A 23,876-nucleotide genomic window follows, 5' to 3' on the forward strand; every position below is an offset into this window, starting at 1 on the left:
GGTGCGGTTGGCGCAGGATAGAGCAGGGTTTAGGGCTGTTGTGCATAGGGTCGCTATGAGTCGGAAATGACTCGACGGCACATAACAATAACAACAACAACAACAACAACAACATTTTATTGACTATGTAAAAGCATTTGGCTCTGTGAATCAATATGGCTAACACTGAGAAGAGCGGGAATTCTGAGCACTTATTTATGCTTATATGAAATCTATACCTAGACTAAGAAACTGTTGTCCAAATAGAGCAAGGAAATACTGCATGGTTTAAAATTGGTAAAGGTGTGTGTCAAATCTCTTTCCTTTTCCCATACCTGCTCAATTTTTATGCTGAACAAATCTTTTGAGAAGTTTGATTTTATGAAGAAGAATGTGGCATCAGCCTTGCTTGTGGAAAGTGAGGAAGAGTTGAGGTGCTTGTTGCAATAAATCAAGGACTGCAGTCTTAATTATAGATTAAGTCTCCCTTTCAAGAAAAGAAAGGTCTTCATCACAAGGCCAGTAAGCAAAATCATGATTAAAGAGTAAAGATTCAAGTTGTCAGTGATTTCATTATACCTTAATCAACAATCAACAGCCTTGGTACCAGCCTCAGGAGGTCAGGAAGATGTCTACAGTCAGAGATGTCTCAAGGTCCTGGAGAGTAGTGAGGTCAGTTTGAAGACTAAAGTCTGCCTTGTTTGTCTTTCTAGTTACCTGGTTATGGTCTTTCTAGTTACCTGCTATGCGTCTGAGAGCTGGAGATTGATACATATTTGAGTTGTAGGGTTGGAGAATGACGCTGAATATTTCAAGGATTGCCAAAAGTACAACGACATATGTATACAAAGAAATTGTAGCCAGGGTATTCCTTAAAGGCAAGGATAGTGAAGCTTTGTCTCACATGCTTTAGGTATGTTTTTAGAAGAGGCTGTTCCTTGGAGCTGGACATTATGCTTGAAAAGGTAGAAAGTCAGGGAAGGAAAGGAAGACTCCCAACCAGATGAATGATACAGACACTGTCTGTCTAAAGAGCACAAAACAGAACACAGAGGCAAACTCCCTCTGAAAGGGTCAGAGGGAGTGAGAATAGCACAGCCCTGACCTGTACCAGAACAGAAAGCAGATAAAGATCCCATAGCCCAGTTCCACACTTGCAGCAAGAGGTTCATTTATTTCTTGTAGACTCATAGACCCACAGTTGTGGTACAGAATGGGGTTTATTAGGGCAGTAAGTTGGAGAGTGGGAGAGGCAAAGAATATCACCCAATACAAGTTCAGGTTTTAGCCCAAGTTCCAAGGCACAATTCCTCAATTAATCTAGGCTCTAGTTTCAATTCATTGTTGTTTGTTGTTGTTATGTGCCCCTGAGCCACTTGTGACTCATAGCAATCCTGTGTACAACAACTCTGAACGCCACTGTATCTTGAGTCAACCTCATTGTCTCTGGCACATCTACCTCTGTTACCCTAGTCACTGAGTCAATCCATCTCATCCAAGATCTCCCTCTTTTGTGCTATCCCTCCACCCTTCTAAACATGATGTCCATGTCTAAGGCACTAGTCTCTCTCTGAACCATGCCCAGAGTATGTCAGATGGAACTTCAAAATCCTTGCTTCCAGGAGCAACCTGGTTTCACCCTCTCCAGGATGAGTCTATTTGTTCTCCTAGCAATCCATGGTATGTTCAGTACTCTACTGTAGCACCACAACTTAAAGGCATCAATTTTTCTATCATCCTTAGTCATTTTCCAGCTTTCTGATCCATAGTGAGTAATTGTGAAGACCATGGCATGGATCAGGTACACCTTAGTCTCTAGACTGACATCATTACTCTTTATTACTTTGGAGAAATCTCTGACAGCAGATTTTTATTTTATACAATTCATCTTTTGATTTCCTGGTTGCTGGTACCAAGAGTGTGGATTGTGGAGCCAAACAAGCTTTGTCTTCTTGATGTTGAGCTTCATTCCATATTGAAGGCTACAGTCCTTGACCTTCCACAGCAAATGCCCCAGGTTCATTCTCATCAGTTTCAGCAAGTAAGGTTGTGTCATCTGCATAACACAGGTTGTTGATGAATCTTCTTCTCATCCTGATGCCACATTCCTCCTCATAGAGCCCAGCTTCCCAGATGATCTGTTCTGCATATAGATTAAAAAGATATAGAGACAGGATATATCCCTAGAATACACCTTTTCTGATTCTGAACCATGCAGTGTTTTCTTGCTCTGTTCTAACGACTGCCTCCTCGTACAAGTATAAGTTTGCATTAGCACAATAAAGTATTATGGGATTCCCAATCTTCTCAGAGTTGGCTACAGTTTGTTGTGATCCACACGATCAAATACTTTTGCATAGTTAGTGAAACAGAGATAGACATTCAGCTCTGTAGTCAAATCCAAATCATCCAGCCAGGTTTGCCTCAGAGGAGATATATCAGTTCCTCCTTAATTATCTGGCAAAAACAACAGGACCTTAAACTGCAACTTTTATCTCAGAGATCCTCTGGTTACACTTTGCCACAATTTTACCACAGCAATGACACAGCTCTCTACCACCAACATCAAGGTCTCTATCAAAATCTTGCTCTCAACAGGGTCTTCCTTCAGTCTCCCTCAAGTCTTGCTCACTGCAAGTCTAGCTCTTTGGTGTGGAAACACTCTTTCTTTTACCCTAGTCCTACAGCAGTTGACAATTTGTAAGATCCTGTGTCTTCAATTAAGGTTGCTAGAAACCAGAGGGGGTTTAATGAAATGACTTTAAAAAAACCCAAAAAATAAACAAAAAAAAGCAACTTTTAGGCTAATACCATGCTGTGGCTTTGGGCTCATGTATGTTGAGGATGATAAGAATGGTTTGGGATAGGACAGGGTTCAAATCTGTTGTTCCTAGGGTTGCCATGAGATGTACTCAACTTGATGACATCTAACACCACCAACAACAAAGTGGTATATTAAATTGATATTATAGTGGTCTTGAAACCATCAAGGAGCCTTGCTAAATAACTAAATTAAAATCGAGAGAATGTAACTATAAAGGAGAATGTGAATATTGCACCTTCTTTAATGTTCATAAAAAGAACAGAACAGTTTTACAGTAATCCACACTATTAAAGACTATAAATTGTCATCTCTGCCTGTTCTCTTCTTGTCAAAAGAACAATACTTAACATCTACAAGTAATAATTTTCTATGCTTATCCATATTCATAAATATGAAGACACCCACACCAACGTAATCATTTTATCTGTGTTATGCCTAAGATACCTTTCGAGAAGATTTGCTAACTTAATTGTTTCTTTGTTTGTGTATTAGCAAGAGAGTTGTCTAGATAAAGTGATCATATAGCTATGAGTGTGTGTTCCTTGTGTGTGCACTTGTTTAGATATGTGCATTAAACAGTTCATGGTTGAAAGTGACAGTTATTTCATAAATGGTTTTGTGGTTTGCATCTATATTCACAAAGTCACTTGCTTTCTTAAAATAATGATCATTTCTATTACCAACAGTGACATTTTGAATTTCACAAATGCTGTTTATCCCACTAGAGAGCTAATGCTGATAGAAATACTCTTTTAAACTTCCAAGTGAAGGTCCCTTAATTAAAGAAACATAAATAAATATAAGTTTTTCTTAAAATTTGAAATGTGTTCTATATGATGATCACTGTTGTTTCATCTGTTAGCATTACCCAGGTTCTTTTTTCCTTTTTTACAAATCTGTGTGTCAGAAGGTTAAAAAAACATTATTATACTTTAATACAGATTCAGTAGGCAATAAATTAAGTTTATATTTGTTAAGTAAAATGAATAATATTGAAATCCATCCAAAAATAGCCCTTGAGATAAATGACGTCTAAGATAAAATGCTTAAGAATGCTCAATTTATTCTGTGAACCTTTAATTTCCTGGAATTTAAATTATACATTAACCTGATAATAGTTAATCTTGGACAGAATAGAAACTGGATACCAATTATGATTTTTTTATATGTACATATTTAATCAGTTAGCAACCACAAACCTTCATAATAAAATCTAAATTAAGATTTTCCCCCCTTACTGTCTGCATTCAGACTTCTACCAAGTCAAGACAAAAATTGAACCTCATCCTAGACTTTGACTGAAGTTCAGCTTCAAAATTATAGTTCTTCTCCATTTAATATTTATTATTAGGAATCACTGAATTGACTGTGACTCACAAAACTTTATGTACACAAACCTAAACGTTGCCTGCTCCTGTTCTATCCTTATGATCTCTTTTGTATTTATACCCATTGTTGTGGTCACTGTCAATGTGTCTCTTGGAGCGTTCTTTCTCTCCTTTGCTGACTCTCACCTTTTAACAGCAAGAAGTCTCTATCCAAGGATTATCTCCTCTTGATGACATGTGCAAAAGTATGGGAAAGTAAATCTTACCATTCTTGCATCCAGGACATCAGTTCTTTTTTGATCTTCTTTATTTATTGTCAAATTTTCACATACACATGAAGCAACTGAAATTGTTTGTTTGAGTCAAGTGCACCTTACTCTATAATCTAGCCTTTTTGCTTATTAGCATTATAAAGAGGTGGGTGCTTGGCAGAATATTTGCCCAATGCAGTATATGGTTTGGTTGTTTAAAATAAGAAGCACTAGATTTTAACTGATGCCTTTGAATTATAATGTTGGTCATGAGTATTGAATATTCTTTGGTCTCTCAAAATCACAAAGCTGTCTTGGAAAAAGTGCAGCTGAAGAATTCCTTAGATTCAACGATAGGGTACAAGGGAAGGTTTGGACAAGGGTCAATAACTGACTTAACTGTTGACTAGGTAAATATATGAATGCAGACAGTAAAGGGGGAAAATATTTTTGGATTCAGATTTTGTTATGAAGGTCAGTGGTTTCAAGTGAGCTAGGACAGGATGCCAGATACAATTTTGGGAGATGGCCAGTGAGCACCCAGATAATAGACAGAAGTGACTGGAGTCTGAACCATGTTAGGGATTAGTTAGAGGCCATACCTGATAGCCCCTCGGAGGAGTAGGGGGAGGAGGAAAACTAATGCTGAATTTATCTGTCCATTTTTGTATTGAGGAAGTGTCTTTGGATATTGTTACTTTTAATAGGTTAGATACATACATGCTTGGTTGTCTGTCATCTGTTCTTTTGAGTCATCTATCATCAGTGCTTGTCTGTCAGATGTTGTACTAAAGTTGAGCTCCCAAATAAAGACAAATGAGGAAGAAGAATTTGCCATCCAGTTCTGAAATAACAGGCCTTCAAAGACCCTAAGGACAATAGAGTTCTGCTTCGAGCCTTTGCAAATATGTTCTCCATTCCACATAAAAGATACTTTCCTCTTAATTTTACCTTTCAAAGTCCTATCCAGTCACAGGAACTTATTGCAAGAAGTTTTTATGAAATTCTCTTAGGGATTTCTTCTTTTCCATTGCTAATGAATGTTAGAAAGTGACCAGAAATGTTATGCTCATTAGAAAGACAGGGCATCTAGGGCTCTGTTACCTAGGCCTTGTGCTGTAGTCTGATAATATTATCTCTGTGACATGTGACGGAATATAGCATATACTCTCCTTTTGATACTTACCTACAACACAAAGGGACAGAACAGACAGTAAATATTCATTTGCGATGTGAGTTAGTAGATTCTTCTTAAAATTTCAGTTCAGTAGTTCTCAATTAGGGAAATTTTACCCCCTTAAGAATACTTGGCAATTTCAAGAGGTATTATCATTGTCACATCTAGGGAGAAGTTATTACTGCCATCTAGAGGCATTGAACACTAATGAATGAATAATAGGTGAGCTGTGGGAGGATATCAAGGATATCTTCTGTGATGAATGCCAAAGGTCATTGCAAAAACAGAGGACAGAACAGCAAACATCAAATGCTGGTGAGGTTGCAGAGAAACTGGAACTCTTATTCACTGTTGGTAGGAGTGTAAAATGGTGCAACCACTGTGGAAGGAAGTATGGCATGTTCTCAAAAAGTTGCAAAGAGAAATACCATTTGACCCAGCAATTCCACTACTAGGAATTTACCCTAAAGAAACCATAACCACCACCCAGGTAGATGTATCGACCCCCATGTTTGTTATGGCTTTGTTTGCAATAGCAAAGAGCTGGAAACAACCCAAGTACCCATCAACAAACGAATGAATAGAAAAGCTCTGTTATATTCACACAATGAAATACTATGCAGCACTGAAAAATAAGGAACTCATGAAATATTGCACAAAAGGGTGACCCTGGAGGACATTATGCTGAGTGAAATATCTTAGTCACAAAAGGACAAATATTGCATAGGGCCCCAAAACAGGACTGACATCGGGGTTGAGGAAAAACAGAGAAGAAGGGATGAATGATGTATACTGAGTTGAAACAGATGAGGGAGAGAATTGTTTGAAAGGGATATGTGGTTGGGTATTATTGTTATGTAAGGAGTCCAGAATGAAGGCATCACTGCGGAGTGGGGGGAGGGATTGTGTAACAATGAAAGAGTTTTTCTGTTACTTTTCAAAGAGAAGAGTCAATTGGGGGAGATGGGCAGGGAGAAAAGTGCAACAAAGATTGAATGGAAACTCTTAAGTCTCTGTAAACTTTCATTAAAATTAATTTAAAATAAGAAAGAGCGAGGTGGATGCCACAGAGACTCTGAATATTGCATTAAAGTGCTAAGAAGACAAAGTAATGGGAAGAAATCAGGAAGTTAAGAGGCAGAACAGAAAATTTCAACGGGTAGTATAGGAACACAAAGCAAACTATTACAATGTGCAAAGAGCTGGAGTCAGATAATGAAAAGGGCTGAACTTGCTTAGCATTTCTTAAGCTGAAGGAACTGAAGAACAAAGTCAAGCATCAAGTTGCAAAACTTAAAAAATGCTATTGGAGGAAGAATCTTCAACAGTCTGCATTATGCAGATGACACAACCTTGCTTGCTGAAACTGAAGAAGACCTGAAGCATTTGCTGTGGAAGGTCAGGGACTGCAGTCTTTGCTATGGATTGAGAATCAAATCAAGAAAACAAAGATTCTCACCACTGGGCCAATTGGCAGCATCATGATGGATGGATGGTGAAGAGATTGAGACTGTTCACAGTTTGGGTTTGCTTGGCTCCACAATCAACACTCTTGGCACCAGCAGCCAGGAAATTAAAAGATGTATTGCGATGGGAAAGTCTGCAGTTAGAGACCTCTCTAAAGTGCTGAAGTGCAAGGATGTCAGTTTGGAGACTACAGTGCGCCTGATACATGCCATGGTCTTTGCAATTACTTGCTATGCATCAGGAAGCTGGACGATGACTAGGGATGGTAGAAGTAGAATTGATACCTTTGAGCTGTGGTGTTGGAGAAGAGTCTTGAATATACCATGGGCTGCTAGGAAAACGAACAGGTTGGTCCTGGAGAGGGTGATACCGGGCTGCTCCTTTGAGTTAAGAATTCCGAAGCTTCATCTGACATACTTTGGACATGTTGCAAGAAGGAACCAGTCCTTGGAGAGGGACGTCATGCTTGGGAGTGTGGAGGGACAGCACAGGACAGAAAGACCCTTGATGAGATGGATTGATTCATAGGGTAATAATGGGGGCAGGTGTGTCAGAGATGGTGAGATTGGCACAGCATAGAGCAGAGTTTAGGGCTGTTGTACATAGGGTTGTTATGAGTCACAGGCGACTCAAAGGCACATAACAACAATGGGCAGAATATTGAATTATTCAGGAAGCACCAAGAGAATATGGGAGGAGTACACAGAGTCATTGTACCAAAAAGAATTTGCTGACACAGAAGAATTTAATAAAACAGCATATGACTAAGGGGCAATGGTGATAAAGGGGGAAGTTCAGGCTGCTCTGAAGGAATTGTCAACACACATGGCCCCAGGAATTGATGGAATGCCATTTGACATATTTCAGCAAAGAGATACTGCCCTGGGCATGCTCACCAAGTTGTGCCAAGAAATCAGGAGTACAGCTACCTGGAAGAGATCCATATTTATTCCCATTCCAAAAAAGGGTGGCCTAGCAGCATTTGGAAATTATTGAAAAATATCACAAGCCTTAAATATGGATTGAAGCTGAACATAAAGAAAACAAAGCTTCTCACCTCTAGACCAGTTGGCAGCATCATTATAGATTATGAAGAGATTGAGATTGTTAATAGCTTCACTTGGCTTGGCTCCACAATCCACACTCTTGATACCAACAGCCAGGAAATCAAAAGATGAATTGCACTGGGAAAAAATGTGCTGTCAGGGACCTTTCCAGAGTACTGAAGAACAACAATGTCCATATGGAGACTAAAGTGCACCTGATCCAGGTGATTATTTTTGCAGTTACTTGCTATTCATCAGAAAGCTGGACAGTGACTAGGGATGATAGAAGGAGAGTTGAAGTGTTTGAGCTGTGGTGCTGAAGAAGAGTATTTAATAGACCATGAACTTCTAGTAGAACAAACAGGTTCACCCTAGAGAGAGTGAAATCAGGCTGATCTTTCAAGGCAAGGATTCTGAACTTTCATCTGACATATTTTGGACATTTTGTAAGGAGAGATCCATCCTTGGAGAAGGACACTACCCTTGGAAGTGTGAAGGGACATAACAAGAGAGAAAGGCCCTCAATGAGATGGATTGACTCAGTGACTAGGGTAAGTGGGGTAGGCGTGTCAGAGACATTAAATTTGGCTCAGGATAGAGCAAGGTTCAGAGATGGTGTATGTAAGATCACTATGAATTACAAGTGACTCAATGGCACATAACAATAACAAATCACATGCAAACCAAATATTGTGAATATTATCCAAAAACAATTGAAACTCATCAAGAGAGAACTATCAGAAGTACAGGCTGGGTTTAAAAGAGACTGTGGCACTGTCATTGCCAATATCAGATGGATCTTGGCTTAAACCAGAAGGATGTTTATCTGAGTTTCATTGACTATGCAAAGGTATTTGACTGTGTTGATCACAACAAATTGTGGCTTACTTTGAGAAAATGGGAATCTCAGAACACCTGATTGTGCTTATGTGAAATGTATACTTGGACCATGAGGCTGTCCTTAGAACAGAGCAAGGAAATCCTGTGTGACACAAACTTAGGGAAGGGGTGCATCAGAGATGCTTCCTGTAACCATATCTCTTCAACATGTTTGCAGAACAAATCATTCAGGAGGCTGGTCCTTATAAGGAGGAATGTGGCACCAGAATTGGAGGAAGACTCACCAATACTTGCATTATGCAGATAACACAACCTTGTTCATTGAAATGAAGAAGGACCTAAAACATCTGCTGCAGAAAGTCAAGGAATGTAGTCTTCAAATTGAAGCTCAACATCAAGAAAACAAAGATTCTCACCACTCAGCCAATTGGCAACACCGTGATAGATAGAGAAGAGATTGAGATTGTTAACAATTTCAGCTTGCTTGTGTCCACAATCAACACTTTTGGAACCAGGAGCCAGAAAATCAGAAGACAATTTTGATTAAGAAAGTCTACTTTCAGGAACCTCTCTAGAGTGTTGAAATGCAAGATTGTCGGTCTAGAGGCTTAAGGCATGCACGATGCTGGCCGTGGTCTTCATAATTATTTGCTATGCATCAGAGAGCTGGACAATGACTAAAGATGATAGAAGAAGAATTGATGCCTTTGAGTTGTGGTGTTGAAGGAAAGTATTGAACATACTGTGGACTGACAAGAGAACACACAGATTTGTCCTGGAGAGGGTGAAACCAAGTTGCTCTCCAGAGACATATATTTTGAAACCCGTCTCACATACTTTGGGCATGTTGCTATGAAGGACCAGTCCTTGGAGAAGGACATCATGCTTGGAAGGGTTGGGGACAGTGCAGGAGAGGAAGACTCTGGATGAGATGAATTGACGTAGTGACTGTGGTAATGGGGACAAGTGTTTCAGAGACAGACTGGCTCAGGATAAGACAGGATTCAGAGCTGTTGTACATAAGGTTGCTATGAATTGCACACGACTTGATGGCACATAACAACAACAACAGCAGTGAGTAGAAGTCAGGAAGTCTTAACATCTTGGAGTGTGTAGCACAACACACACAACAATTACCTAAACACTTAGATGGCAGAAGTGTCAAACTCCAGAAACTCTGCTTCACATATTGTTGTTGTTATTGTGTGCTGGAAAGTTGGGAATGACCTATAGCTAACCCTCCAGTGGGTTTTCAGAGACAGTATATTGCACAGGAGATTACCCACCCTTCTGTGGAGCATGTGGTGGATTCCAACTTATTACCTTTGGGATTGCAGCACAGCCTCTTATCAATAGGCCACCAGAGAGCTCCCTATAAGTGAATAAGAATCTTGTATTTTAAACACACATCCCAACAAAAAAATCCCACCAAATTTAACTACATGACCACTATTCCTCTTTCTTTTCAGTGTTCATGGACAGTCAAAGGAAAGCTCTGTAGATAGCAAGAGGAGATGATTTGAGGTCATTTAGGGCCCGAGATTTCATCCAGAAAAATCTCCACTAACTAGTTATATTATCATCTTTGTTAAATGAGTATGACTTTTTTTTTTTTACGTTCAAGACTATTTAGAAAGGTTTCAGACAATCAAAACATTGTTAATATTTTTGTGTTAACATTTGGCCTTTGTACCTACTACATTAAGTTGGACTTAGAAGACTGACACTTGGAATATTTGAGACAGTCTTACAACGTCCATTCAAAATGTGTAATTGGATAATGGATTTAAATGTGCAGTTTTAAGCTGAAATATCACTAAATATATGGGATCTATTATAATGTAACAGATTTTATTCTATATACACACACACTTTGGAGTTAAGTAATGTTTCATTGGATTTTTAGAAATATTTTTGAAAGAAATCAAATCTGTTAAATGTATAAACTATCAAAAAAGCTCCCAAAATACCCCAGATTTTTAAGTCCTTATATGATTATCAAACAATAAAAGATAATCGGATTCCATATTATATTTATAAAACATTAATTATTCATTGTTGTTATGTATTGTGAAGCCAGAAGCAATGTTTAGCTGCCCTTCCAGCAGGTTTTCAGAGGCTTTAAATTGGAGGAGATTGCCCAGCCATCTTCCTCTCTTGGAGCTACTGGTGGATTCAAACTGCCTACCTTAGGGTTAGTAGTGCAACTGTCTTTACTTTTCCTCAATTTATTTTGATGCATGTATTCTTTCCACCTCTTTACTCTTATTATTCCCTATAATAAGTGTCTTGTTTTATTGTTGCTGCCATTCAAGGTGTTTCAAGGTTAATTTTATCACTAAGTGGTAAAGCTTCATAAGTTTGCTTGCCCAAATAGTTTCTCATAACAAGATATTTTTGTATGAATTACTGTATTAAATTGAAAGAAGTCTGAGAAGAAGGAATTTTTTTTTAAATGTAAGGACCTGACATTTGTCTTTTCACAGAGAAAAGTTGCCTTAGAGCTTAGTAACCAAATGCTTTTAAAAACAAAAGGAAAAAAAAACACAAAACCCTACCTTTCCTCTTAGTAGAAAAAAAACCAAAAGATAAAATGGCAATAGGTGTGAATTCTCCTTTTGGTTTGTACATTCTTTAACTGGTGAACAGATTCCTATCTAGATATTTCAAAGGAGAAAGAAAATAATATTCTGATAATTAGAAAATGTTAGATATGTAGATTTACCTAACAGATACCCATTTCAGGGAGCTCTGGTGACAAGTGGCAAGAAGCTACGCTGCAATCCCGAAGGCAGGCCCTTTGAGGCCACCAGCTGCTCCACAGGAGAAAGATGTGCAGTTGACTGTCTTGCGATTAACTGCCTCTGAAAACCCAGTGTAGCAGTGGCTATGAGTCAGTTCTGACCCTAAGGTACATGCACCAAATACCTATTTTGACAAACTTCAAAATAAGGAATTGCCTAAGTACATTGTTGATCAATTTTCTTTCCTTTTAAGATTCTGTAAAACTAAAAGAGGCATAAAGAACAAATCCACTTTCCTAATAGTACTTGTTTTGGAAGAGGAGTGATTCTGAATATGTGCTTTTACTGCCTTGTTTTTAAGATATTTATTTTGATCCATACAAAACATCCAGATAATTTGATCCTAGAATCTCATTTATTGGTGACCTAAAAGACCATCCAGATGAGTAATAAGCTGGGATTACATTTGGTCCTTGGAAAGGAAATATTTCTAGAAATAAAAATACTGTTATTCTCATTCTCCTGTAATTTTCATACCACTTTGATGACAGTTTTATGGCCCCTAACAGAGATTTGGCCCCAAAAAAGCCATGCTTATACTGAGGGTGCACCCCTGCTAAATTAAAATGAATTGTGAAATAACTAGAAATGCTACAACTTTTCTTCATCTTCTGCAAATGGTTTCAAGATGTTTTCTATAAACTTTCACTACTTTTGTTTGTATGTATTTCACTCATTCATTCAGCAAGATTTGTTAAGAACACACTATGTGCCAGCTACTAAGCCTTAAGTGGTGAGTCACCAGCAAGTCTCATAGACATTCTTCTTGCACTGTGGAGATTATAGTCTAATAAAATAAACAGATATGAATCAAGTAACTCTATAAATAAATACATTCATATAATCATTCACAACTTAAGTATTGTGTTCTAGACTTGAAGATACTGTGCCTGAATCTATGAAGCTTACATTCTAATGGGCAAATAAGACAGTAAAAAACCCACAAAGATTATCATGGTAAGTGGTTCTATGGAGTGGGGGAAGCTAGTTAAATGAGGGCATAGGAAATTTGGAGTCTGTTCAATGGTAAGGACAGGCCTATCCAAAGGGATACTATTTGAACAGAGAATTGACTGAGAAAACTATTTCAACAAAAAGGATTGAGTGAGTAAGGAACAGAGTGGTAAGTAAGGAATAAGGAGCTTAAGTCAGAGATAAGAAGAGACACATCCTATACATGGCAAAAAGTTGTGGTCATTATAAACCAATGAAAATGCTTTGTATTGAGTTGCTGTTGTTGTTATGTGCCATCAAATCAACTGCAAATCATAGCAACCCTGTGTACAATAGCTCTGAAACCTGCTCAATCCTGATCCAGTCTCACTGTCTCTGACACAGCTACCCTCATTATCTCAGTTACTGTGTCATTCCACCGCATCCTCGATCTTCCTGTCTTGTGCTGTCCTTCCACCCTTTCAAGCATAAGATCCTTCTCCAAGGACTGGTCTTTCCTGATAACATGGCCAAAGTATGTGAACAGAGCTTCAGTCCTTGCCTCCAAGGAGCAACTTGGCTTCACCTTCTCCAGGATGGACCTGTTCGTTCTCTTGGTGGTCCATAGTATGTTCAATACTCTTCTCCAGCACTGCAACTCAAAGACATCAACTCTGTCATCCTTAGTCATTGTTCAGATCTCTGATGCATAGCAAATAATTACAAAGACCATGGCCTAGATCAGGCGTGCCTTAGTCTCTAGACAGATATCATTGCTCTTTAGCACTCTGGAGAGGTACATGAAAGCAGATTTTCCCCAGTGCAATTTGTCTTTTGATTTTTCAACTGCTGGTGCCAAGGGTGTTGATTGTGTGACCAAATAAACTAAAATTGTTGACAATCTCAATCTCTTCTCCATCTATCATGGAGCTGCCAATTGGCCCGGTGATGGCAATCTTTGTTTTATTGATGTTGAGCTTCAGCCCATATTGGAGATAGCAGTCCTTGACCTTCTGCAACAGATGCTTCAGGTACTTCTCAGTTTTGGCAAGCAAGGTAGTGGCATCTGCATAGCATAGCTTCTTGGTGAGTCATGAGGGATTTGCTGCAGAACATTAAGGACTGTAGTCTTTAATATGAATTGAAGCTCAACATCCAGGAGACAAAGATTGTCAGCAATGGGTAAATTGTCAGCACCATGATAGGATAGAGAAGAGATTGAAGTTGTTAACAATTAAAGCTTGCTCAGCTCTACAATCAATACTCTTAACACTAGCAGTTAGGAAATCAAAAGATGAGTTGCACTGGGAAAATCTGCTGTCAGAGACCTATTCAGAGTACTGAGAAGCAACAGTGTTAGTCTAGAGACTAAGGTGCACCTAAGCCAGGCCGTGGTCTTCACAGTTACTTGTTATGCTTCAGAGTTGGACAGTGACTAAGAATGACAGAAGAAAAATCAATGTCTTCGAATTATGGTGCTGGAGAAAAGTCTTCAACATATCATGAACCACCAAGAAAACAAATAGGTCTGTCTTGCAGAAGGTGAAACCAGGTTCATCTTTGGAGGCTAGGATTTTGAAGCTCTTTGGGCACGTGACCAGGAGAGACAGGTCCTTAGAGAAAGACATCATGCTTGAAAGGGTGGAGGGACAGCATAGGAGAGGAAGACCCAGAGGAGATGGATTGATACAGTGTCTGGGGCAATGGGGGTTGGTGTGTCAGAATTAGTGAGACTGGATCAGGAAAGGGTAGGGTTCAGAGGTGTTGTGCATAGGGTCGCTGTGGGTCACAGGCAATTTGATGGTACCTAACAAGAACAAGAATATCAAGCACTCTGCCTTCAGTTGTGCCTTCTCTCCTCCCATTCTCTTAAATAAAGTGAATTCACTTTCCCTCTTAGGGATGTATCAAAATCTCATTCATTCTTCATGTTCAAACTCTAATTTACATGCTAGTTGCTATCAAGTTGATCCCAACTTATGGCAAGCCTGTGTGAGAGAGAAAAGAACTCTCCATTGGGTTTTCAATAGTTATATTTATTTTTTTGTGCTTTTTTTACATTTTTTTTTTAAGAAGTAGAGCTCTGGGAGCCTTTGAGTAGACTTGAACTGCCAGCCTTTTCATTATTTTTTTTGTTGTTAGGGCTTTTCAGACATTGTTCACTCATGGTAGTCTCCTGTGATAGAGTGGAAGCATCCTCATAAGATTTGCTAGACTATAATACTTATGGGTATAGATTGACTTGTCATATCTTTCACAGGGCCTCTAAGTAGGCTCAAACCGCTAATCTTTGGGTTAACAACTATGTGCTTCACTATTTTACCACCAGCCCCAAACCCATTGCCATCAAATCAAGGGTCAGTTCTGTTCCATGATGACTCTGTAGAACAGAGTGAAGCTGTCCCATAAGGGGCCTTGGTGGCATTATGCGTAACGTGTTGGGTGGCTGTGAAAGCTTGATGATTTGAATGCATCAGTCAGGCAGGCTGTCTCCTCCTGTCAAGATGCGTAGCCTCAGAAATTGGTGGTAGATCTCTACATGTTGGAATCTCTCTGGCAGATGGTTTTATAGGGTTTCCAAGTCTACAATATTTTACAAAATTATTTTATTTAAATTTGCATACAAAATTTATATACATTGAGTTCCCCAGCGGTCCCGTGGATCTGTCTCTTGCTTCAACAGTGTTCGGACGGAACAGACCCGGCGACTTCCCACCTTCCAACCTCTGACTACCCTCCAACTTCACCTCCAGGTGTAACCTCGGGACCATCTCAACCATCTCCTATTTTCGGGACCAGCTAACACCTTTTTTTTTTTTTGCTAGCCCCAAAACCTGGACCAACTATGAGCTCTCAGATCATCACAATTAATTCCGCCGAACCAGAAGCTGGCGTCAACCGTCTGGTCAACCTGCACCTGAGGGCCTCTTACACCTACCTCTCTCTGGGCTTTTATTTTGACCGCGATGATGTGGCCTTGGAAGGCGCGGGACACTTCTTCCGCGAGTTGGCGAGTGAGAAGCGCAAGGGTGCCGAGCGGCTCTTGAAGCTGCAAAACCAGCGCGGCGGGCGAGTCCTCTTCCAAGATATCCAGAAGCCATCCCACGATGAGTGGGGTAAAACCCTGGACTCTGCAAGCAGCGCTGGCCTTCGAGAAGAACCTAAACCAGACCCTTCTGGATCTGCATGCAACTCACACTGGCCCCCATCTCTGTGATTTCTGGAGAACCACTTCCTGGATGAAGAAGTGAAACTGCTGAAGAAGATGGGTGACCATCTGACCAACATTAGAAGACTGGGCAGCCCCTAGGCTGGACTGGGCAAGTATCTCTTTGAGCGTCTCACCCTCAAGCACGACTAGGGGTCTGCGGGGACTTGGAGGGGGAAACCTCTGTGTCCTCCTGCCAACAGCAGCAAGCTTCTCTATCCCACCCTGATGTAGAATCTTATCCACCCAGAAGCCCTTGCCCAAGCCTTGGACCAAATGAAACAATAAAGCTTTTTGCAACAGCTAAAAAAAAAAAATTATATACATTGTGTCCCACACATTCCTCTACTCACATTGTTTCATAAGATCATCCCATATATTGTTTTATAAAATTAATCACCATTGATCTATGCCCACCATTACCCTGCCTATTGAGGTTCCCATTGGACCCTTTCTAATTACTTTACCCCCTTTTCTGTGACCTTGTGATTTCTCCCCACCCTTGGTTCCCCTGCACCCTCCCCTTTCCCTTTTGGACTTTTGTATACATCTTACTGGTAATTCTTCTGTTCAAATAAAATGGTCTTATGCCGTTTTTGTCCTTATGAGATGGAGTTAGTTCACTCAAGAAAGAATCTTTCCCCTTAACTACATCTACATCTTCCCCCGTCGAACAGCTGCTGGGTTTGAACTACTGACTTTTTAGTTAGCAGTGGAGGGTTTACCAACTGTGCCACAAGAGCTCTTTAAACCATTTATCATATTTAGCCCTTTGTAAGAGCACTGAAATCTGCAGGTAGGTAGGATATTTTGGGTGTGTATCTACTCCATCAGATTCTCAGCGTCTTAGCAACATAAGCTCCTGGTGATCTCTTAGTGTGTGTGTTTCAGGCCTTTCCTCTCTTAAGTCTTAATCTTTGCCTAATTACCCACTCGTGGTTTCAAGTTGTTATCAGTTGATATGTTTCTCAGGAGTGCCTCATCCCCTCTGTAAAGGGTTCAGCCTTGGCTCTGCAATCCAGCAGTGACTATTATGAGCTTTTATTCCTTTAATTTTTTTTTTTTATCTGTGAGCTGTAGCAATGGAGGAACTTGATCTCACCTCCTTGGAAGAAAGGCTCACACTCCTCTTTGCAGTTCAAAATGGAAATGTATCCTCCACTACAGCCAAAGAGAGTGTTCATCATACTTCCTATAAATACCACTGGATAGTTTGCTTTCCTTTCTTTCTTTGATGTAGCTCAAGACATGTTGATGGTGCACTTCATGTCTGTTATTATATGAGTTAGAAAAGGATATGAAAACATAATTTTTCATAAATATGAGTTGTGGTAGTCTTGGGTATTGTTTGACAGCCACTGTGCCTTCACTAATGACCATTAGCCTCAGAGCTTAATTGTCAATTGATATATGTCAGACCTTCTTAATACACTGGCTGATTTTCATTAGTTTCTAAATTATAGCTGCTGATATCAAGATAGTTTAAAAATAGTAAAACTATGATTCCTCTTTAATTTCCTGAGGATCATATTTGTGGGCACCAGGGAGGCTGAGCGATAAATCTGATGGATTTTTGCCATCGTATTTAGAGCAAACAAATTAATGATAGAAACAGTTTCCTACTAGGAGATAATAAAGGAAATGGGCAAACAAAAATAAATGTTACAGAGAGGAAAAATACAGTCTCTGCAAGCAGATTAATGGTTTTCTTCTGCAAATTAGATGGAATTGTTTTAAATGTAGGCAAGACTCTTCAAATTATATGATTTAGCTAAATAACATAACATTTGTTCCTATCATTAAAGAATTGTCTTTATATTGGGGCCAAAATTAATGCTTAAATATTCCTTATTGCAAAGAAGTTATTTACTAGTGAGTATTCCTTTAATTGGACTGAGCTAAGTGAGAGTGTGATTCATCCCTCAGGGACCCAATTTCAAGTTGGTTTTTGCAAGGTAGGTTTGTAGGATTAATATCTGCACCTGTACCTGCTAGGGAAATAATTGAAGAACTGATTGAGTATTCATAGCATATAAAATGGCTACACACATAGGCACACTCACAGAGGTGTTCCACTGAGTCCTTCAACCTGTCGCAGGTCCCTCAGGACCCTGGGTTCCACCATGCTATCTTTGACTGTCAAATGCAATTACAGAGCCTTGCATGCTGTGAGTTCTCAATAAATATTTGCTCTTTGATTATTGCAAAGCTTTTCTGGTACAGAGATTCAAACTAGATCCTGCAGCATGGCATGAAAATAGAGAAAAGGACACGAAGGGCCAATTTTCAACTTTGCTAAAGTTAATTCCTACATTCCCATAATGGTGCGCCTCCTTGATCTCTTGCTAAAGCATAAAGAAGATCTATTTTCTTCCTGGCAAGAGGCCATCTGCCAATTTAATAACATATCATTTACTTTGAAATATAGGTAACATGGAAATAATTGATAATATTACACTTATGAAATACTTTAAAATAATGTTCAGATTTTTTACTATGGCATTTTAATGATAATTAGATAGTAATCAAGTGCTATGGTGTTTTAATGTTATTCTAATAACCTCATTCTTAAAGGGACAGTCATTACAATCTAAATATTCCAATTTTCCATTTTTGTATCTTTCTTGAGAAATAAATCTCAAAAATAATACAATACTATTCTAAAAGACACAGATTCTTATCACTAGGGCAATGGCATCACCATATAGGTGAAGAAAAGATTGAGATTGTTAACAGTTATAGCTTGCTCAGCTCCACAATCATCAGTCTTGGCACACTAGCAGTCAAAATCAAAAGACAAATTGCATTGAGAAAGTATGCTGTCCGGTACCTCTCCAGATTATTGAGAAGCAACAATGTCAGTATAGAAACTAAGGTGGGCCTGATCCAGGCTATGGTCTTTACAATTACTTGCAATGCATCAGGGAGCTGGACCGTGACTAAGAAAGACAGAAGAAGAATCAAAGCCTTTGAGTTGTAGTTTTGGAGAATAGTCCTGAACATACCATGTACTGCCAAGAAAATAAATAAGTCTGTCTTAGAGAGGCTGAAACCAAGTGTCTCTTCAGAGGCCAGGAGTTTGAAGCTCCATTTCACATACTTTGAGTGCGTGGTCAGGAGAAACCGGTCCTTGGTAAAGTACATCATGCTTTTCAGGGTGGAGGGACAGTGCTGGAGAGGAAGATCCCAAATGAGAGGTATTGATACCGTAACTGGGGCAATAGGGATAGATGTGTCAGAGTCAGTGAGACTAGTTCAGGACAGGGCAGGCTTCAAAGCTATTGGTACATAGGGTTGCTATGAATCATAGGCAACTTGACGGCACATAACAACAAGAACAACAAAAACTACTTATAGCTGAATTCAAAATTTAATGATTTATTTTTTTGGTATAATTACTTTTTATTGCTCTCTGTCAAAAAGTGGAAATATATTTGAGAACATTATAGAGCATATATTTCAACAAGATAATGCTAGCACACTTTCTAGGAATAGCAAAGATAGTATCTCACAAAACTAAAATCTACATCCAGGAACATATATTTGAGTAGAATAGACAAAAGTGTGATGCAATGGATTTCATGTGTTAAGTTCTGAAAAATAGATATTTTCAGATTAACAGCTTTAGCATTAAGCACAGATTAAAAGCAAAATAATAAGCTTATTTCAGTATCCACAAACATTAATTCTCATACTTAATACTTTTAGTATCTTAAGTTTTCTACATCCTTACTGATTTTTTTGTTTATATGAAAACATTTTTAACAGATAAATTGTTGTTATTTGCCATTGAGTCGCCTCCAACTCAGAGGTACATTAGCTCTAAACTCTGCTCTATCCTGAGCCAATCTCATCATCTCCGACAGATCTAATCTGATTTCTCCAGTCACTGAGTTAGTCCATCGCATCATGGGTCTTCCTCTCCTGCACTTTCCCTCCACCCTCCCAAGCATGCTCTCCCTCTCCAACGACTGAGCTTCCTGGCTATGTGCCCAAAGTTTGTGAGGCAGAGCTTCAAAATCCTTGCCTCCAGGGAGCAACCTGGCTTCACCCTCTTCAGGACAGACCTGTTTGTTCTCCTGGTAGTACACGGTATGTTCAACACTCTTCTCCAGCACCACAACTCAAAGACATCTATTTTACTTCTCTCATTCTTATTCAATGTCTTATTCTCTGATGCATAGCAAATAACCGAGAAGACCGTCACCTGGATCAGGTGCACCTTAGTCTCCAGACTGCTGTCCTTGCTCTTCAGTACTTTAGAGAGGATACTTATTTAAAAAAAATAAATTACTGTCACTATAATACCTTAAGGCAATAATTTTATGAATATCATCTAATAAAATAAGTAATTTGTAAATAATATTAAAATGTCATGGAGTCATCTCTCTGGAATTGGACATAAATCAATTAGCAAACTCCTTTCCAAATTATTGAGGAGCTACAATGTCAATTTGAGGATTACCGTCTGCTGGATCCAGGACATGAGTTTTCCCATCATTTTCGCTGCATCTGAGAGCTGGACAATAAAGTATGACAGAAGAATAATTGATACTTTATACTGTGGAATGCCAAAAGAACAAACAGATATATCTTGGGGAAGATGCTGCTTGAATACTCCTTGGAAACAAAGATGATAAAGCTTTGTCTCACATATTTTGGGCATGTTTCTAGGAGAGGATATTCCCTGGAGAGGGACATCATGCTTGGAAGGGTTGAGGGACAACAAAAGAGAGGAAAACCCTCAACGGGGTTTTATTGGTACAGTGACTACAACAATATATTTGAAGGTTTGGAGATTGTGAGTACGGAACAGGATACAACAGGATTCAGACTTGTTCACAGGGTCACTATGAGTCATACTCAATGGCACCCAATATGTCTATTTGGAAGAAAGATGTAATGCTTAAAGCAAATAATATTCTCCAGTGTGAAAAACAATGTATATGAACTTTGTATGTAAAGCAGTATAAAATTATTCACTAACTTGAGAGGGACTGAGAGAATTATGCTGAGTGAACTAACTCAGTCCCACAAGGAGAAATACTATATAAAACCATTATTGAAGAATGACTGTGAGGATACAAAGGGGTGGGGGTGGAAGCAAATGGGTAAATAAACTAGTGTAAGAAAAAGTTATAACCAGGGGGAAAAGAGAAGATAATAATTGGCTGTGGGGTAAAAATCCTAAGTTGAATGTAAAACACAGATTATATCAAACATTTAAATACATTTTCTCTGTGGATTACTTTTAGATTTATTATTAAAATCGTATTTCCTTTCTAAATATATGCTTTAAAATTGTGTATAAAAATGTCCTAACATGGATTTTCTTAGGGAGAAAAGGAATTCTAATGGAAGCTCCCTATAACACAAATCAATGAGGAAAAGTAATTTTATCTAAAACATGTCATAACATAATCAAAGTTTTAGGAATATGTCTGTGGTGGGAATTCTCCAAAGTACTGTAGAGCAATGGTGTCTCTCTGGAGACTAAGGTGTGCCTGATACAGGCCATGGTCTTTGCAATCACTTGTTACGCATCAGAGAGTTGGACAGTGACTAAGGAAGATAGAAGGAAAATTGATGCCTTTGAGCTGTGATGCTGGAGAAAAGTATTGAGGGTACCATGGACTGCTAGGAAAATAAACCGGGAGGCTCCTTAGAGGCAAGGATTCTGAGGTTTCATCTAACATTGGACATGTTGTAAGGAGGGACCGGTCCTTGGAGAGGGACATCATGCTTGGTAGGGTGGAGGGACAGCACAGGAGTGGATAACCCTCTATTAGGTGGATTGATTCAGTGACTGGGGTAATCAGGATGGGAGTGTTAGAGACAGTGCAATTGGCACAGGACAGAGCAGAGGTTAGGGCTGTTGTACATAGGGTCGCTATGAGTCGCAAGCAACTCGACGGCACATAACAATAACAACAACAAAATGTAGTGGTGAAGGTTAACTTCATTAAGTTATGTTTGGCCTCAGTAGTTTGGCAAATATTTAATTATCTTCCATTTTGGGCTAAGTTGAAAGGAAGTCATGTGAGGTGTAGCCTTCACCTAGTATATAAGTTATGTTTTGCTTCTGAAAACGCACCCATTAGTTAGGGTCAGTTTTGACGCTATGGCACACAGCAACAACAACAACTATCTGTTAAGTAAGTGTCTGCTAGATGTTGGATACTCACATTGTCATGTTCACGCTTCCTGGTATTTGCCAGAAATATTCAATTTTGATGAGACAAGAGAGGAAATTTTGTTTTAATAACTGCAGTCTCTAGAGACCAGATTATTGAATACTTATTCATCAAGTAAGATCTCTTGTTCCAGTTTAGAGATTTATCCTCAGCCCAATCTCCAAACAGCAGTTTAAATTAATTTATGCATTCAGTCAACAAAATATTTATTAAGCACTTACAAGATTTTACAGAATATTCTAGGTGTGTAGAAAATGATTAGAAATAATACAAACCCCCCCACAGAGCTTGAATTTTAGTTTAGGGGAATCATAGAAATTCTAAAAGATAGTAGTAGTTTGAGCACTCTTGATTATTGACCAAGAAGTGAATAATGATCCCAGTGAAGTGAGAATTCATTGGCAGAATTTTATGAGATTCGTAATCTGTAGCATAGCAGCGAGTGCCAATTATCCAGGCTGGACAAATCTAGATTATCTTCTACTTTTGCCTTAATGAATTATTTCCCAGGAGTTACCTGGGAATATGGGAAACCACTTTTGGATGACACATGGATTTGAGGAGAACACATGTGAAGGGTCAAAACAGGAATAATTCTTTTTTATGCTATTTTAATAAAACTAAAGTTTGTTGAACTCAAGTTGTGCAGTCTCTAGGGAGTTGTAGTACTAACTCAAAACACCACACTTCTTTTTTTAAAAAAAAATTTCTTTTTTCTCATTTTTAAAAAATTATTATACTGGTATATTTACAAAAATTGATACATTGTTTTCCAGACCAGATTCTTCCAATTTCCCTCACCTCTCCCATTAAATTGTACAACCCCATGATTAATACCCCCTTCTGCACATGCTCATCCTTCTGCTTCCCCCTCCCCTCTCCCCTTGCATCTTCATACTCGTTCTACAATATTTGTCCTTGTGGGACTGTGTTAGTTCACTCAGCATAATGCTCTCCAGTCCCTCCCAACTTAGGTAATAATTTACAAAATCATTGCTCCTGCGTGCTGCATAGTATTCCATGATATGAATGTATCATAATTTCTCAGTCCATTCTATTGTGGTTGGACAGCTGGGCTGTTTCCTTGTTCTTGAGATGCTAAATAAAGTTGAACATATAAACATTGGTGTACAAGTCTCCATTTGTGCCTCAGTTCTTATTTTCTCAGGGTATATTCCAAGCATCGAGGACTCTCCTTCATAGGGTCGCTATGAGTCGCCTGCGACTCGACGGCACTTAACAACAACAACAACAGCAACAACATATTCCAAGCAGTGGAGTAGCTGGGTACCACACCTCTTTTAATGTTTGAATCCACCAGCTCGTTTTTGAGAGAAAAATGAGCACTCCTCTCCTATACGGCGTATAGTCTTGGAAACCTGCTGGAGGGTTGTCTATGAAACCAATTCCAGCTTGAAGACTGTGAGCCAAGTTTTGAATTAACCTAGTATTAATCATGTGTTTAAAGGGTAATAGGAGCTCTGTTGGTAAATTGCTATTAGATGCCTGTAAAGTCAGCTATGACTCATAGTGACTCCATAATGAACAGGTCTGAATCTTGCTCTGTCCTGCGCTATCCTTACGATCTCTGTCATATTCAAGCTCATTATGGTAGTCATTGTATCAAACTGTCTCATTTGGGGCCTCCCCCCTTTTGCTGACTCTCTACTTTTCTTAGGGTGAGGTTTCTCTCCAAGGACTTATTCACCCTGAAAATATAACCAGAGTGAAACAAAGTGTCATCGTTTTTTCCTCTGAGCAGCACTTTGGTTAAGACATATTTGCTTTATTTTTTTTATTCTTTTTAATTAAGATTGTGATTTTA

General features: G+C 39.0%; 1 protein-coding gene and 1 pseudogene across 5 annotated transcripts in view; both read left to right on the top strand.

Annotated features, from left to right (window-relative positions):
- KCNQ5 (potassium voltage-gated channel, KQT-like subfamily, member 5) overlaps positions 1-23,876 on the top strand; it is a 997,522-nt gene that overhangs the window by 144,996 nt on the left and 828,650 nt on the right. The gene's annotated exons all lie outside the window — the stretch shown is intronic.
- LOC102865890 lies at positions 15,495-16,010 on the top strand (annotated as a pseudogene).

The sequence above is a fragment of the Elephantulus edwardii genome, unplaced genomic scaffold (assembly GCF_000299155.1).
Source record: "Elephantulus edwardii isolate Elephantulus edwardi_28Jun2011 unplaced genomic scaffold, EleEdw1.0 scaffold00255, whole genome shotgun sequence".
Classification (NCBI taxonomy): Eukaryota; Metazoa; Chordata; class Mammalia; order Macroscelidea; family Macroscelididae; genus Elephantulus; species Elephantulus edwardii.